The sequence below is a fragment of the Sus scrofa genome, chromosome 10 (genome assembly GCF_054392235.1).
Source record: "Sus scrofa isolate SSC_HxYL_T2T_F1_AM1 chromosome 10, Sscrofa_HxYL_maternal_Yorkshire_Landrace_v2.0, whole genome shotgun sequence".
In the NCBI taxonomy this organism is placed as follows: Eukaryota; Metazoa; Chordata; class Mammalia; order Artiodactyla; family Suidae; genus Sus; species Sus scrofa.
Genome location: NC_139392.1, coordinates 41,212,501 through 41,230,000, shown reverse-complemented (window position 1 = coordinate 41,230,000; position 17,500 = coordinate 41,212,501).

Genomic DNA, 17,500 nt, shown 5'->3' with positions numbered 1-17,500 from the left:
CGACACCACCGCTCGGCCTCGGGCATCTGACAGGCAACCCGGAGTACTCCAGGGGCACCACAGAGGACCAGGGGAGGCACGCTCACGCACCCGCAGGGATGCGAAGCATGGCAGCGAGGGAGGCCTCCCCCCCACTTTGGGGAGGGACCGCTCGCAAGGCACACGCCAAGGCGGCAAAGCGAGAATGCCTGCTGCGTCCCAAAGGACCCAGGCCCCCCCCCCCCGACTGACACCCGAAGGCAGCAGGGCGGGAGACCAGAGGTCAGGCTGGAGGCCGCACCCCTGCCTTCCCCCACACCACCCGCAGGTGGGGGAGGAGCAGCGAGGGGCCCGCGACAGAATGAGAGGCGCGGCCCAGCTCACCATGAGCGGCCGTCCCTCATCTGGCGCGGCTTAAGCCCAAGCCCAGGAGAGCGCCACATCACCACATCGATCAGTCCTGGCAGAGCCAGGGAAGAGCCCAGAAGAGGGGAGGGAGGGCCAGCAAAGACAATCACCACGGGGGCCTGCTTCAGCTTCACCGGCACCCCCTCCTCCTCCTCCTCCTCCCCTTCCTCTCTCAGGGGAGAGACAGCGGCTGACAACCCCGGGAGGGAGAACGCCTGACACGTGGCACGGAGCCAACAGGGTGGGGTTGTCCCAGCCGAGCCGCCGGGTGCCCGCAGCAGGGAGGCACACAGGGTAGAAGACCCCACAGGGCCACGCGCCCTGCCGCCCTCGGGTCAGCCAGAGACCGGAGGAGACACCGCAGCACGGGCCAGCTGGATGCACAAGTGAGAGCCGGCGCACAGGCCCAGGCGAGCGGCCCCCACGCGGGGTGCAAAGGGCAGGGTCAGGCCTTGGACAGCAGCCGAAAGCCCAAAGCCCCCCACGTGCATCCAGAGGCCCAAGGTCTCCAGCGACAGGCGCTGAAGAGGATCGTGTCAGCATCTACCTGGTGACAGAAAAGGCGTATTTCGGCCGCGAAAAATGTCCATGCCCAGCAGCGGGGCCCACCCACAGGACGTGGGGGTATCCCCGGAACCCCCATCCGGACACTTGTCCCCCAGCCCTGCCCTAGAGTCGCCAGACCCAGCGCTCTCAGAGCCATCTGGTCGACCCGGGGAGCGTGACCGCAAGGAAGGGACAGGGACATGAAGGAGGTGGAGCCGGCCGGCCAGCCGGGGAAGCCCTTCCCGGCTTGCCCACGCGGGCAGGTATCGGTCTGTCCGGAGCTCCAGACGGGGACTTGGCTCCCCCAAAATCCAGGACACACCATCCAGCTCAGGCCGGTCCCCACCTCCCGACCGATCGACCGACCGACAGGGAAACACTCCGAGGGCGGGGGGCGGGAAATGAGAGCGTGGGAAACGAAGTCTTGTCCAACGACCGGGACCCTACATGGGCACGCCTCAGGCCCAGGTGCACCCTTCCCGGCCACACCCGGGAGCAGGGGGCCGGCGGGGTACCGTCCACCGTCTCCGGATCCATCAGGACTTGGAAAAAAAAATGTTTCCACGGAGGCGCCTCCGACGAACGGACCCCGCGAAGGAAGGCGCCGGGGCCCGAGCCACCCTTTCCGCTCCACCCCTCACGTCTTGTGCCGGTCTAGACCTCGTGAGTACGACTCCGCACGGGCCGGCGGTAGCCATCAGTCGGGGGGCAGGCGGGGAGGGGCCCATGCCGGCATGACGACCGGGAAACAAGCGTGCCGGCCACCGAGCCTGTCGCGCCCTCCAACGCCCTCAGCGCACAACCCGGGCCGCTCCTCACTTCGGGGATGAGAGGCTGGAGGGACCGCAGGCGGGAGTCATTCACGCTCCAAAGGGCGACCCGGGACAAGGCCAGGCCACCCGAGCACAGGCAGTCCCGGGCGCCGCACACCCTCTCCCCTCGCTAGGGAGGCGGCCCGGCCCAGGCCTGGTCGGTCCCCGGGGCCGGAGCGGCAAGAGCGGATGCTGGTCGACCCGGCCAGGCGGCCCCAGAGCCTGCCTGGGGAGCGCGGTGACAGTCACTCCCTCACAGGCCTGCAGGCCCAATCTCCGGTGAGAGAGGGACACTCCCAGGCCTCTGAGCCACCGGAGCTGTCGCCGCCAGTGTCGCCAGCCTCCCGGAACTCTGACTCAGGCCGGATGGCTGAGTCACATCCCTCGCGAAGGTCCCCAAAGCTGCAGAGGGAAGGGACGATATAAAAGCGGACACTAGATGGCACGCGACAACCGCCACCAACGTCACCGGGACAGATCCGGAAGGCCGGCCGGCCGGCGGCGACACAACGACACAGCGCCGGCCACCCAAATGCCCGAGCTCTTCCCGGGGCCGAGGCGCCAGGCGTCCTGCACGACCGCGAAGCTTGCCTCGCGGAGCTGCCTCCTGGCAAGGCACTGCGTGGCGTGATGGCAGCAGATGGAAAGAGGGGGGCGGCGGCGGCGGCGGCGGCGGCGGCGGCGGCGGCGGCGGCGGGGAAGGAGCTGGGAAGAGGTTCTCGCTGTTGCCTAGAAGGAGCCGCGCTCGCTCCCCCAAGCATGTCCCTTCCTGGGCTTGGGAATTCCAGAGAGAAGCCGGCGCGGTGAGGGTGGCACTAGCGAGAGAGATCTCAGGTTCCCCTCCACCTTCTCTTCTCTCCCCCACCCCCACCCCACCTCCCTGCACGGAGCTGGAGGAGGGAGGGAGAGAGGGAGGGTGGGAGGGTAGGCGGGGACTGGCAAAAACGAAACCGGGCAAGCTCTCGGAGAACGACAACGCAGGAGTCGGTTTACCTGCCACCCTTACCGACGGAGACGGTCTGTCAAAAGCAGACAAGCAAAGCCCAGAAGCTTAGGAAGGGAGAGAAGGATACAGTCGATCCTAGGAAAGTGGAAATGAAAATCTCTCTCTGCATAGACTGAGACAAAGTCCAAAGAGAACAAATGGCTGCCTGGGGCAAATGCTCTGGTGGTCAGGTCATAGAAACATGGATTTCAGCATGACTGACCAACCACAATGGAGGGAAAGTACAACGCAACACTATGAGTGTGTGTGTGTGTTGGGGGGGGGGGGTGAACTGAAATCTCATCCAAAACAAAACAAAACAAAACAAAAAAAGGAAAACAACCCCCCCCCAAAAAAAACCCAAAAAACAACAACAGAAGAAGAAGAAGAAGAAGGAAGCCCACGACCAACAGGGTCAAGGCTCCTGCTTTCTCAACGCGGTGGCTCTGGTTGCCCCTGTGTGGTGCAGGTTCCATCTCTGCCTCAGGAAAAACTTCCACTTGCTGCCCGTGGGTGTGGCCAAAAAGTAAAACATAAAGCTGAAACGGGAGGGAGAGGGGGTGGAGAAAACCCGAAACAAACAATAAACTTTGCAAGTCTCAGGATTGCCATCCTGGGGTAGTGGAAACAAATCCGACCAGGAACCATGAGGTTGCAGGTTTGATCCCTGGCTCACTTGTTGGGTTAAGGATCTGGCATTGCCGTGAGCTGTGGTGTCCGTCACAGACGCGGCTCGGATCCCGCGTGGCTGTGCCTGTGGTGTAGGCCGGCAGGTAAGGCTCCGAATTGACCCCTAGCCTGGGAACCTCCATGTGCTGCGGGTGTGGCTCCCCCCCAAAAAAAACCAGAAAGAGAGAGAGAGAGAGAGAGAGAGAGAGAAAGAAAGAAAGAAAGAAAGAAAGAAAGAAAGAAAGAAAGAAAGAAAGAAAGAAAGAAAGAGAAAGAAAGAAAGGAAGGAAAGAGAAAGATAGAGAGAGAGAAAGAAAGAAAGAAAGAAAGAAAGAAAGAAAGAAAGAAAGAAAGAAAGAAAGAAAGAAAGAAAGAAAAAGAAAGGAGAAAGAAAGGAAGAAAGGAAGGAAGGAAAGAGAAAGAAAGAAAGAAAAGAAAAAGAAAGAGAGAGAGAGAAAAGAAAGAAAGGAAGAAAGGAAGGAAGGAAAGAAAAAGAAGGAAAAAGAAATCCATCTTGGAGTTCCCGCTGTGCCTAGGTCACAGCTGAGCCTCAAGTTCGATCCCTGGCACAGGAAAGGCAGTGCAGCAGGAAAAAAAAAAAAAAAAAAAAAAAAGAACAACTCCATCTTGCTGGTTGGGCAGGGGAGATGCAATTGCCGGATGACATTCCACAACTCTGCCAAACTGGCAAAACCACGACGCACTTAGTACAGGAGTCATTGAAGACATGGATGTGAAAGCATCTTCTTGCTATCGATTCATTTCCCACAATCCCAGGAAGAGCCATTGGAACAGGGCTCCCATTCCTGGCACGATATCTTTTCTAGGTGTGGGTGGATGCATCTTTTCTCATGGTTGTTTTCCTTTTGACCAAACTTAACTTCAGCCTCCACCATGTCATCTTTTGGGCTCTCAAGCCTGCCATGAGAATATGGTCACCAAAGTCCTCGCCCAGAGGCACCTTTGCCCAGCACCAGTGCCGCCGTCTCCCCCCACCTCCTCCTCCTCCTCCTCCTCCTCCAACCCCCGCCAAGCACCCCACCCCCCACCCCGCTTTGTATTGTTCAGCTGTCTTGCACTGGTCTCTCACACGGTGGCGGTGTGGTCCTACGCATGTCTCCCAACCACATTCAAGTGGACTTCCGGGATCATCATTTTCTGTTTCCTAACTGCACTTTCGTCGTTCTTAGGAGGTTTGCTTCCCTCCCCGCCTCCCCCCCACCCCCCGCGCGCGCGCGCGCGCCCACGCTTGGTGTTGAATCGGAGCTGCATCTGCTAGCCTGAGCCACAGCCACAGCAACGGCGGGATCCGAGCCACATCTGAGACCTTATGCCACAGCTCGCGGAAAAATGCCAGATCCTTAAACCCCTGAGCGAGGCCAGGGATCAAACCTGCCACCTCGTGATTCCTAGTCCGATTCGTTTCTGCCCCGCCATGACAGGAATTCCTTCCTGTGTTCTTTTGGGTCATGGTTGTTTCCAGCTCCACAGAATTCCTCCCCGTGCTCATGTGACATCTGGGATGTGGCGGGGGGCGGGCCGCAAGGTTTTGTTCCCCTACAGTCATGCCTTGAAAAAAGTCTTGTACAACGTTTCACAGTCCAGATCCAGAAGCTGAATCCGCAGCCGGTTCCATCTCATGAAACCGATCTCCCAGCCCAGGAAAACCAAAGGTCGTGGTTGGAGCCCGTGATAAACCCCAGGTCTGAGTCCCGAGCACTGCTGCTCAGGGAAGATTTCGAGGTGTCAGGGTCCAAGGATCCTCCTGGGCACTTGGAAATGTCTCCGATGTGTGCAGGCAGGCATGAGGATGAGAAGGGGCTAAAGAGGGGCAGAGGGTGGTGATCTCTTGTCGGTGGATGTCAAGGGTTGGCGCTTCCTTTTGTGGATCTCCCGGAAAAGTCAAATGTGGGAGAAAAACTGGACCCGTGAGTTCGAGGAGAGGGATGGCCAGAGAAAACCAGAAGAATTCCATCTGCCGACCATTGGGTAGGTAGGAGGGCAAAAACCGAAACCTCAAGCATGAGATGAACAGAACCACATGCTTCTAGCCATCCATAAACCCCGTAAGATAAGATCGTTTCTGCTGAGATACCCTCTCCCTCCCCCCACCCACCCAGGGCGAAGGATCCCTGGGTGGTGGCAGAGGGGTGGGCATGGAACTTCCACAGGCCCTGGGGACACACCCCACCCCACCCCCAAGAAACCCCTAGAAGCTTGGAATTCTGATGTCTGTGGTGTGATGACCATAAACACTGGCTTTTGTGCCATGTCTGCTAGAAGATATGGTTTCCATGACAAATAAAGTGATTTTTAGCAAGTTTTTCTCCACTTGAGATGTATTGAAAATACGTCTTCATTCAGGGGGAGGTAGGTGTAGGTGACAGACGTGGCCACTCAGCTCAGATCGGGTGATCTGGCAGGGCATAGCTCTGGCTGAGGTGCAGGCCAGCAGCTACAGCTCCGATTCTTCAACCCCTAGCCCAGGGAACTTCCATATCCCGAGGGTGCACTCCTAAAAAACAAAAAACAAAATGAACAACACACAAAGAGGGAGCATCTCATCGATGGCAGACCAAATTCCAATGTATATGTATATGTGTACATAGGTATGTACGTATGGATGTGTGTGTGTATGTGTATATTATCGAGAGAGAGAGAGAGAGAGAGAGAGAGAGAGAGAGGATTTTTTAGAGCCATAACTGTGGCATACGGAAGTTCCCAAACCAGGGGTCGAACCGGCATACATGGATACTAGTCGGGTTTGTTACCACTGAGCCACAACAGGAACTCCCCACATTCCAATATTTAATGAGAAAATACATTTTTGATGCTTTAGGCAACCCTGCAAACACCCTTATTTAAGTGACTGGACTTAACAAAAAGGAATCCCTAGCACCTAGTAACAGAGCAAAGATAAAGAAGCACAAGGCAGGAATTCCCGTTGTGGCTCGGTGGAAACGAACCCGACTAGCATTGACCCCTAACCTGGGAACCTACAAAATGGCACATGTGAAGCCCTAAAAGAAGACTACACACACACACACACACACACACACACACACACACACACACACACACACACACACACACACACACGGCACAGACAGATGCGAAAGGAAAAGAAAAGGAAGGAAAAAAGAAAAGGGAAGAAAGAGAGAAATGAACAGGCAGAACAAGCCATTGTGAATGATCTCTAGGGACAGGTATTTTTCTCCAAGCATAATTTTATTTTTCCCCAAGTGATACCAGACCTCTCTCTCTCTCTCTCTCACACACACACACACACACACACACACACACACACACACTCTCCCTCTCTCTCTCTCTTTGAAAAAATTTATGTATTTAGTGGAGTTCCCATTGTGACTCAGCAGGTAGGAATCTGAGTAGCATCCATGAGAGTGCTGGTTTGATCCCTGGCCTCGCTCAGTGGGTGAAAGATCTGGCATTGCCCTGAACTGTGGTGTAGGTTGCAGACACAGATCGGACCTGGTGTTGCTGTGTCTGTGGTGTAGGCCAGTGGCTCAAGCTCTGATTCCCTAGCCTGGGAACCTCCGTGTGCCGTGAGTGCCACCCGAAGAAAGCAAGGGGAAAAAAAAAAAAAAAAGAAACATAAAAACCTGGATTGGGGAGATCCCATTGTGGCTCATTGGTAACAAAGCTGAGGAGCACCCACGAGGATGCAGATTCGATCCTGGGGTGGGGGGGGGGGGTGCTGGTGCTGGTGGTGCTGAGGTGTGTGCGTGTGGGGTGATAAATAGGTTACCTCTGGCTTCTGGGGGGTGAGAGTCAGCATGCTTTTCCTGCACCTGCTGCTCCTGGGCAATTATTTAGTTTTGGTTTCTTGTTCCTTTGTTTTTGTGGTCCTGCATTGTGGTGAGTACTGGTGTAAGTGGCAGGTTCCTATTTGATCCGACATTTCTTTGGCTCTGGTGTCGGTTGACAGCCATGGTCATGACTGGTGGTGGTTGTTAAGTCTCCAGGAGTTCCACGCAACATTCTGATTGTCTTTCTTCCTTGGGCTTTGGCTGCAGCCTCCCCCCCCCCCCTCCCCCCATCATATGGAGGTTCCCGGGCTAGGGGCCGAATCAGACCTACAACTGCTGGGGTGTATGCCACAGTCACAAGCACCATCAGATCCAAGCTGCGTCTGCAACCTACACCGCAGCGCAAGGTGATGCCACCAGATCCTAAACCCACTGTGGAAGGCCTGGGATCGAACCTGCAACCTCATGGTTCCTGGTTGGATTCCTTTCCACTATTCCACGACGGGAACTCCTGGGCTTTGGCTTTTGACAGGTGGAGGGACACAGCTTTCTGAAACGGTGGGGCCAGGGCAAGGCATAGAAACATAAGATGGATGTGAGCCTGCGCCTATTCTTTTCTCGTGTGCTGGGAAGATAAGGTGGCTCTTGCCAGCTGGGATTTCATTTCCCCACAAACGATCAGGCTCTTAAGGTATCAGGCAGGGAAGAGGGAGAGTCAGAGTTCCCATTGTGGCTCAGTGGTTAATGAATCTGACTAGGAACCATGAGGTTGCAGGTTCCATCCCTGGCCTTGCTCAGTGGGTTAAGGATCCAGCATTGCCGTGAGCTGTGGTGCAGGTTGCAGACGTGGCTCAGATCCCGCGTTGCTGTGGGTCTGGTGCAGGCCAGCGGCTACAGCTCCGATTGGACCCCTGGCAGGGGAACTTCCATATGCCGCAGGAGCGGCCCTAGAAAAGGCAAAAAGCCGAAGGAAGGGGGGGGGGGGGGGACAGAAGAAGAGTGAGAATCAGGGTCGGAAGAACATGGGGAAATCGGTGCTAGGTGCCTGGGTGTGTGAGTTCACACGGAATGCTAGCCCAGACCCCTGGCCAGCCACATTTGGGGTATCTATCAACTTGACTCTCCACTCTCCAGCTCACCTGGGTGGTGCTGCCCTGCCCTGCCCTGCTCATGTAAGACCTGGCTCCTCCAGGGATGGCTTTGCACCAGAGGGAGACGGGGCAAAGTCACTGAGCTTAAGGTAATTTCTCCAAGAGAGACTCTGGGAGAAGGAGACCAGCTGGATTTCTGTGTGTTCATTTTTCTTCCTGTCTGCTTGTTTGGTGCAGGCCAGTCCATGTGCCGAGACATTCAGAAACTCTGTACTAGCTGAGACTCAGACCTTGTTCCGAAATAAGCAAAGGGACTTTGAGCTGGGATCACTCCCTGACAAGTAGCTAGCAAAGAAGTTTCCCTTAGCTCTCAGGCCCCATCCCTGCCCTCAGGCGGGTGGGTGTGGGGAGGGGGTGGGGGGGGAGGGGAGGGGCTCGTTCAGGCAGGCAGGCAAGCAGGCAGGCAGGCAGGCAGGCAGGCAGGCAGGCAGGCATGCAGGCAGGCGCTGGTTCATTAGTCCCGCACCCCCCCACTCCCGGCCCCAGCTGCCCGCCCCACCCCCCACCCCCGGCCGCCATCCCTGCTGCGCCGCCTCTCGCTTCCCAAATCGCCTGGACTCACGCCCGGGAAGGGGGGGAGGGGAGATCAGGAAGATCCAGGCCTCAGGGCCTGGGTTCAATCACTTCATTCAAATGCAGAAACTCTCCAGTCAAGTCAGAGGTGGTGACTTTTCCTGGAGCTTCTCTTTAGGGAAAGTGTTTTTTTTCCCCCCTTTCCCCAATTTCCCTACCCTCAGGCTGCCCCTCGCAGACTGCATGGAGGGGGGTGGGGGAGGATGTGTGCACGAAACTCGCCTCGTGTCAGGCCAAAGGAGCCCCCGCCATTTCCCAACCCGGGAAACCCCGCAAAACTTCTGGAGCATGTTGGCCTTGGTGTGGGAATGGACATCTTCACTTGCCATCTTCCTTTGCACGAGGAGGAGATTTTCATCTCCTGCTGTCTGGGGGCCAGAAAGGAGGGCCAGAGTGTCCCTTTTGTGTGGGCCGGTCCTTAAGTCATTTTACCTCACAGGAATCACCCACATAGGGCATGGAGACACGTTTGGGGTCCGCCTCCTCCGAGACGTCCCGGGAAACTTCACGTGTGAAAAACTGTGCTGGGGAGGTCCCATCGTGGTGCAGAAGTGGAAATAAATGCAACTAGGAACCATGAGGTGGCAGGTTCCATGCTCAGCCTCGCTCACTGGGTTACGAATCCCACGTTGCCATGAGCTGTGGGTAGAGGAGAGTGAGAAGGAGAGGGAGGGAGAGGGAGGGAGAGATCCTCCATTTCATGGAACTGGTTTCCTTGTTTTGAGATGACGTCGCTTTGGTGAAACAGTTGTCAGATGGCCTCTCAAAAGGCGGTGATGTGGATGGGCTCCCCGAACCAGGCCCACAGAAACCAAAGGAACGAAGGGGTTAATCCTTGGAGCCAGAGTTCCCTCCTCTGAAACTGAAACCAAGCTCAAGCCCCGGAGTGCTGGTGTGTTGGAGCCAGAGACATTGTTACAGCTAAAAGCTACTTTGAAATAGTCTCCGTTAGGTTATGGCTTGCCTTGGCCCACGAACTTATGACTAATGACTACTGTCGAGTCAGAGTTGTAGTGAACCTGGTGTTTTCTCTACCCTTGAAACACTCCCTAAGGATTGCGACCCCCCCCCACCCCCCGCCCCACGCCCGCCCCGTGGATGAGCAATCTTCACTCCAGAGAGAAGGTCAAAATGCCATAACCCCAAAGACACTGGAAACATTCCATGGACCACCTGACTCCAGCCTTGATGACTTTGAAATGGTCTATCCTAATCTCCTATCCAGGGAGAAGAATGCAAGCACCCTGATGCTTCTAGACAGCTCCGCCACCCCCATGCCTACCATTAAGCTAAACCTATAGAACCCCTTGCTATCCCCTCTCAAGGGAGGACACAGTTTTGAGGTCCTTAGCCTGCTGTGGCCTCCTTAGCCTGGCAAAGCAATAAAGCTGTTCTTTATGCTTCACCCCAAAACTCTGTCTCTGAGACTTAATTGGAGCTGGAGTACCAAGGCCGGTTTGGGCTGCCAACCTTTCCTGGAACTTTCAAACTGTTACATATGAAGAACGGAGCCGGTGACTCTGTGTGTGTGTGCGTGTGCGTGTGAGAGAGACACAGAGAGACAGACAGAGACAGTGAGTGAGACAGAGGGAAGAGAGAGGGAGAGGGGAAAGTCCCTTCAGTCTTTTGTTTTGTCGGTTTGTTTGTTTGTTTGTTTGTTTTGTCTTTTTGCCATTTCTTGGGCCGCTCCCATGGCATATGGAGGTTCCCAGGCTAGGGGTCGAATCGGAGCCATAGCTGCCAGCCTACGCCAGAGCCACAGCAACGTGGGATCCGAGCCGTGTCTGCGACCGACACCACAGCTCACGGCAACGCTGGATCCTTAACCCACTGAGTGAGGGCAGGGATCGAACCCGCAACCTCACGGTTCCTAGTCGGATTCGTTAACCACGGAGCCATGACGGGAACGCCCCTTCAGTCTTTTGAAAGGCCCCTCTGAGAATGCCGTCAGGTGTTGGGGCCAACTTTCCGAGGGGCTCTTAGAGAAATGAACACAGGGTGATGGTTTCACTCTCAGAGACACTCTCAGAGACCATTTCTCTGATGTGTTCATCGAGGGACTCCACTAGCTTCCGTTTTCAGGGCCTCGGGACAAGCGATACGTGTTCTCATCCACAAGGATGCCAGGTCCAAAGGGTGGGAGAAAATGGGAAACGCTCATGAAGAGAGTTGTAGCCAGAGATGGAAGGCAACTGGAAAAACTTCAGGATCCAGTCCAGTTTTCCAGCCACTGAGTTTCTGACTTCTGGAAGGATTTGGGTAGGGAGGAAAAGGTCAAGGATTCTCCATCCCTCTGACAGAGGTATAAGTTACAAAGTAGATGTACATCTTTTGAGAAAGAAACGAACAAACAAAGAAACAAACAAACAAACAATTTTTGTCCCTTTGTCTTTATCAGGAAAAGTGAAAGATGGAGAGAGGGAGGGAGGGTGGGTTGGATGGATGGATTTGGGGGGCGGGGAGAAGATTCTTAGATCCTAATGACCCAATGCTTTCTCTAGTCCTGGGCCTTTAGGTAGGTGATATATCTATATCTATATCTGTATATCTATATCTATCTGTATACACACACACACAGACACACACAGACACACGCACACACACACACACACACACACACACACACACAGACACACACACACACACACAGACACACACACGTAGTTATTTTCTGTTTCTAGGGCTGCACCCATGGCACATGGAGGTTCCCAGGCTAGGGGTCCAATCGGAGCCGTAGCCACCGGCCTACACCAGAGCCAGCACAACGCGGGATCCGAGCCCTGTCTGCGACCTACACCAGAGCTCACGGCAACACCCGATCCTGAACCCAACGAGCGAGGCCAGGGATCGAACCCGCACCCTCAGGCCTCCTAGTCGGATTCGTCCAGCCATGACGGGAACTCCTACATATGTATATAGTATGCATATAGTATATCTTTTTTTAACGCCCACGCCCCAGCCCTATGGAAGTTCCCAGACTCACGGTCGAATCAGAACTGTAGCTGCGGGCCTACCCCACCGCCACAGCAACACGGGATCCTTAACCCACCAAGCGAGGCCAGGGGAGGGATCGAACCCACATCCTCACGGATCCTAGTCGGGTTCATTACCGCTGAGCCCTGATGGGAACTGCAGGGGACATCTTCTTTTTTTTTTTTTTTTTTTTTTTTAAGATGTAAGTTTGTTGTGGTTGTTGGTTGTTGTTGTTGCTTTAGCTCGGCGTACAGTGGGCTTGCTTACAATGTTGTGTTCGTTTCAGGTGTACAGTCAAGGGGATTCAGTGATCCATCTACATCCATCTATCCCTCCGTTCTTTCTTTTTCAGCGTCTTTTCCCCTCTAGGTGATTCCAGAATATTGGGCCATTCCTTCCTTGTTGGTGGGAACACCAGCGTGAAAAAAAACCATCACGGGGGAGTTCCTGTCGTGGCACCATGGAAGCGCATCCGACGAGGAACCTTTGCAGGGAAGGGTGTGGGTTCGATCCCTGGCCTCGCTCAGGGGGGCGGTAAGGATCCGGCAGGCAGTGCCGTGAGCTGTGGTGTCGGTCGCAGACGCGGCTCGGATCCCACATGGCTGTGCCTGTGGCGTAGGCCAGCAGCCGTAGCTCCGATTCAACCCCTCGCTTGGGAACTTCCATATGCCACGAGGGCAGCCCTAAAAAGCAGAGGGGGAAAAAGAAATCATGAGGGCGGGGGAGAGGGATCCATGAGGAGGATGGGATGAACATATACACACACGAGTCTCTATCCAATAGATGACGAACAGGGACCCCTACGCCACCTTCTGGAATCCAAACGCCAAAACCACAAAGCAGAGTTCCCGCCATGGCGCAGTGGAAATGAATCCGACCAGGAACCATGAGGTTGCAGGTTCGATCCCTGTCCACCTCGCTCAGTGGGTAAAGGATCCAGTGTTGCCGTGAGCTGTGGTGTTGGTCCCAGACGCGGCTCGGACCTGGCATTCCTGTTTCTGTGGTGTAGGAGGCCAGCAGCTAAAGCCTCCGATTCGATCCGTCATCTGGGAACCTCCATATGCCGTGGGTGTGGCCCTCAAAACACACACACACACACACACACACGCACACGCACACGCACACGCACGCGCACGCACGCACGCACACGCGCACGCACGCACACACACTCTGGAACCCCCTAAATGGGAGAAAACCGGACACAGTAGTTTTTTAGGGGTCCAGTCTCTGTGACAGGTGAGGATATCAGGCTTGCATCGAGGGAGGGAAGGCTTCACCCCACGCAGAAAACACACCCACCTACCCACCGACCCACCTTCCTTCCTTCCTTCCTTCCTTCATGAGAGAACAGTTGGATGACCCATCCTAAGTGTCGGTTGAATGAAGTCTAGTTACCAGGGTTCAGAGTGGGGGAGGGAGAGGGGTAGGAAGTCTGAAGCCTCTGGCGACTCTCCGAAATGTTCTCCCCCCAGGGTGACAGAGCCGGCAGGTCAGGCACTGCCTTCTCTAGAAACCTTCCTGCCCATGTCCAAGGGGGTGTGGGGGGTTGGGGGTGTGGGGCAGGGAGTGGGTCAGGGAGCCTGGAGAAACACAGACCACCAAGCGGCCATTCTCCCGTCGCCCCGACTGTTTGTTGAATGAACATAATGGACGTGATCCAAGTCTGCCACGCCGCCGCCGCCGCCGCCGCCGCCGCCGCCACCACCACTTTCTCCATCATCTCCCCCACCCTCTTGCCTGCAGCCATCTTTGAAAAGGCTGCTGTTGTCGCTGCCTTTGCATGAAAGTGAGTGAGGACCCCTCCCTAATACGGAGTGTTTCAGTCCCTGGTGTCTCTGACAGCTCGCTCATGTATTGGTTGTGAACCATCTTGCCTTGAGGATTTGGAGGATTCGTGAACATTGCAGGAGCCATGGGAGCAGTGAAGTCCTTATCGCCAACCCGACACCCCCCCCCCCCAAATTTCGTGGCAGGGAGCACACTTTTCTTTCACCCAAGAGATTTATTTCCTGCTTTCCGAAGAGAGAAGGAAAGGAGGGTCAGAATGGTCCTCTGGTGTCTGGTGTCCTGTCCCTTTCATTGCACACACTCCTAGTGCCACTGCGGGAGGCACGTTCGGGGCGCGGGGTGGGGTGGGGGGGGACCTGCTGCACGCACCCGCCCCTCACTTTCAAATGCGAAACTCAAGGAGGATGTGAATGTCCTTCACGCCACCGATCAGGTGAACGGGATGGCTTTCTAGGGAAATCCTGGTGTTTCCTTTCACTGCCATGACGAACACCCAGAAACAACCCTGTAAGTTCATACAACTTTGTCAGTCAACTGTATTCCAATAAAATGAAAAAGCAAGACACAGACACACCCAGACACACACACCCACACGCACACACACACGCGCGCACACACACGCACCCCAACCCAGAACCAAACACCCTCTCCTGAAATGGGGGGGGCGGGCCCACCGGAGAATGAGCAAGAGAATTCCAGAGTCGGTAGGAAAGTGTCATCTGCAGCGGTGTGAGAAACCCCAAGCTCTTTTCTTCCTGTCAAGGTGAATAAACTTTGTTAATGGGAGTGGGTGCCCTCAGTGTGCCCTCCGAGAGGAAAGGCAGGGAGCATTTTCTCCCTGAAGAGCTTAGTGCTGTCATAGCACTGACGGACAGGATGAACGATCGGTGAGAGGTGGCAGCAGCAGTGGTGGCCGCCTGCACTGCCTGGGCGGATTGGAAACATAGACGAGCCACCAAGACTGCGTGTGACACCCCCGTGCCGCCCCCCCCCCCCCCCCCCCCGTCTGTACAGTGACAAGAGTCCTTTGGGGGAAAAGGGGGGGTGGGTGCTCTTCCAGTGTGTCTGTCTGCATTCATCAGGTGTGGGAGAGAAGACAGATGTTTGTTTCCACTATCGTTCGGAGGACTTGCCCAAGAGTACCACGTGCCCCCAAAAGATAGCACCGGAAGAGAGATGCACGAGGTTTCTGAATGCATGCCGTGGGTGCTCCAGGCTGCCTCCAGGCCGCCCCCTCGCCCTCCCCCTCGCCCTCCCCCTCCCCCTTGCCAGAGGCAGACGTTCCTTGAAACAGCTGGCTTTGAACTTGGGCTTCTAGAGGAAGGTTTTTCTCCTGCTTTCAAGACGGGAAGAAGAGGGTGTCCGTCTCACATCCGTCCTTTCCGGGGGGGGGGGGGGGACCCGCTTTGGTGTGCTTGTGAGGGAGAGAGACAGAGACAGACAGGGAGGGACGGAGGATAGGCAGACAGTGAGAGGCAGAATCAGAGGGAGAAAGAGGAGGAGGGGAGAGAGACAGAGAAAGTGAAACAGAGCTAGGTATAGAGGACGCTGTGGCTGGGTCGTATTCTGCGTGTTCTCAGTGAAGTCGTCCTAAGGCCTCTGGAGGTCCAGATCACTGCTTGGGGCCGGAAGTCTGTCTGCCCTTCCCTACCCATCTGAAGAGCTGTGGTTTGGGCTTTCCAGCCGGGAACCCCTCTTTCTGCCTCTTTGTCCAACACACAAGGTTCGTGGGACCCAGAAATCCCATTCTGAGAGCACCCTAGGAACAGTCCTTTCCATACGGCGCAGGAGGCCCCTGTGCCAAGAGATCCAAAGTCTGGAGCCTCTGTTCTCCCCCCCCCCCCCTTCCCTCCACGGACAAAATCTTGCCTTGTATTCCTTTTTTTCTCAGGGACTCTGAAGGACATGTATCATTGTACAACCATGGGGAAGACGCTTCCATTCCCTCTGGAATGATGGATGTGGTCGCATGTCTCAAGGAGGCTCCAATTCTTTGAGCAGGACTCCCGATGGTGCCATCCCATCGTCCCTCCCCTCCCCTCCCCTCCCCTCCCCTCCGGCTCGCTCGGTCGGTCACGGTTCCCCTCCTTTTTCCTCCCCTCCAGGTTATCTTCAGGTCTGCCACCCACTTGTAACTCCTCCCCCACTTGGAAGTGGCCTCTTCCGGCCCCGAACTTGGTCGTCCCAGGCCCACCCCGGGAGCCATCTGGCGGACCTTTTCGGAGACTATAAAAAGCAGCTTACGGCAGGGGGCGTCGCAGGACCAACGAACGCATCGGGATGGATCGCTGTGTGGCGACATGGATTCTCCAGGCAGGGCAGGCATAAGGCCTGGACTCTTTCCTCCTGGAGCCCGTTTCTTCATCCGTGGCCTTGAAGACGAACCACGCCGACCACGGACCGTGGACCTTGGCCTTCACCTTTCATTTCCGAACGGCAGCCAGGGCATCCATTGTCACCACCGCGGAAAAGGTGTCCACAAAAAGGACAGGTGAGCGCCTCCATGGCATGCAGTGTCATCCCCTCCCGCCACCCCCACCCCGGCTTTAAAGGGTCCTCTTTCAAGTAATCACGTTGCCACAGCTGGGACTTGGATCGGATCCCTGGCTCCGGAACCCCATATGACCTGGGGCCGGCCAATGCATCCCTCCATAGCGTCCTAAATCCGTGCATCGTTGATTCAGGACTTTCCCTCGTGGCACAGAGGAAACGAATCTGACTAGGGACCATGAGGTTGCGGGCTCCATCCTTCGCCTCACGCAGGGGGTTGAGACGAGGCTCAGATCCGGCACGGCTGCGGCTCGGGCGTAGGCCAGCAGCCGTAACACCAGTTCGACCCCTAGCCTGGGAAGCTCCATAGACCGTGGGTGCGGCCATCCGAAGACCAACAAGAACCTCCTCACCGTCCTAATACAGGGACAGCAACGTTGTCGCGGCAAGGGCGGCGGGGCGGCGCGGGCCAAATAAAATGCTATGCACCCAAGTGCTGGGACGTGTTTGATTTCAATAGAGAAGAAGGAAATCACTAGGCCAGAGGGGAAGCTCAGAAAACATCGAACACAAAACGACACACCCTGTCCGGGAGACTCAGGCCCCGGAGAGAGGCAGTCAACGCGGTGCAGACACGACCCCAGCGAGTGAGTTGGCAGAGACGGACGGACGGCCCCGGCATCAAGACAACCCCAGGGATCCCATCGAGGGCCACACGGACCCGGGCCCGAGTCGGCCGGGACAGCTGGTCGACCCCGCGGGCCCTCGGACCCGGGCCCGAGTCGGCCGGGACAGCTGGTCGACCCCGCGGGCCCTCGGACCCGGGCCCGAGTCGGCCGGGACAGCTGGTCGACCCCGCGGGCCCTCGGACCCGGGCCCGAGTCGGCCGGGACAGCTGGTCGACCCCGCGGGCCCTCGGACCCGGGCCCGAGTCGGCCGGGACAGCTGGTCGACCCCGCGGGCCCTCGGACCCGGGCCCGAGTCGGCCGGGACAGCTGGTCGACCCCGCGGGCCCTCGGACCCGGGCCCGAGTCGGCCGGGACAGCTGGTCGACCCCGCGGGCCCTCGGACCCGGGCCCGAGTCGGCCGGGACAGCTGGTCGACCCCGGGGCCCCTCGGACCCGGGCCCGAGTCGGCCGGGACAGCTGGTCGACCCCGCGGGCCCTCGGACCCGGGCCCGAGTCGGCCGGGACAGCTGGTCGACCCCGGGGCCCCTCGGACCCGGGCCCGAGTCGGCCGGGACAGCTGGTCGACCCCGCGGGCCCTCGGACCCGGGCCCGAGTCGGCCGGGACAGCTGGTCGACCCCGCGGGCCCTCGGACCCGGGCCCGAGTCGGCCGGGACAGCTGGTCGACCC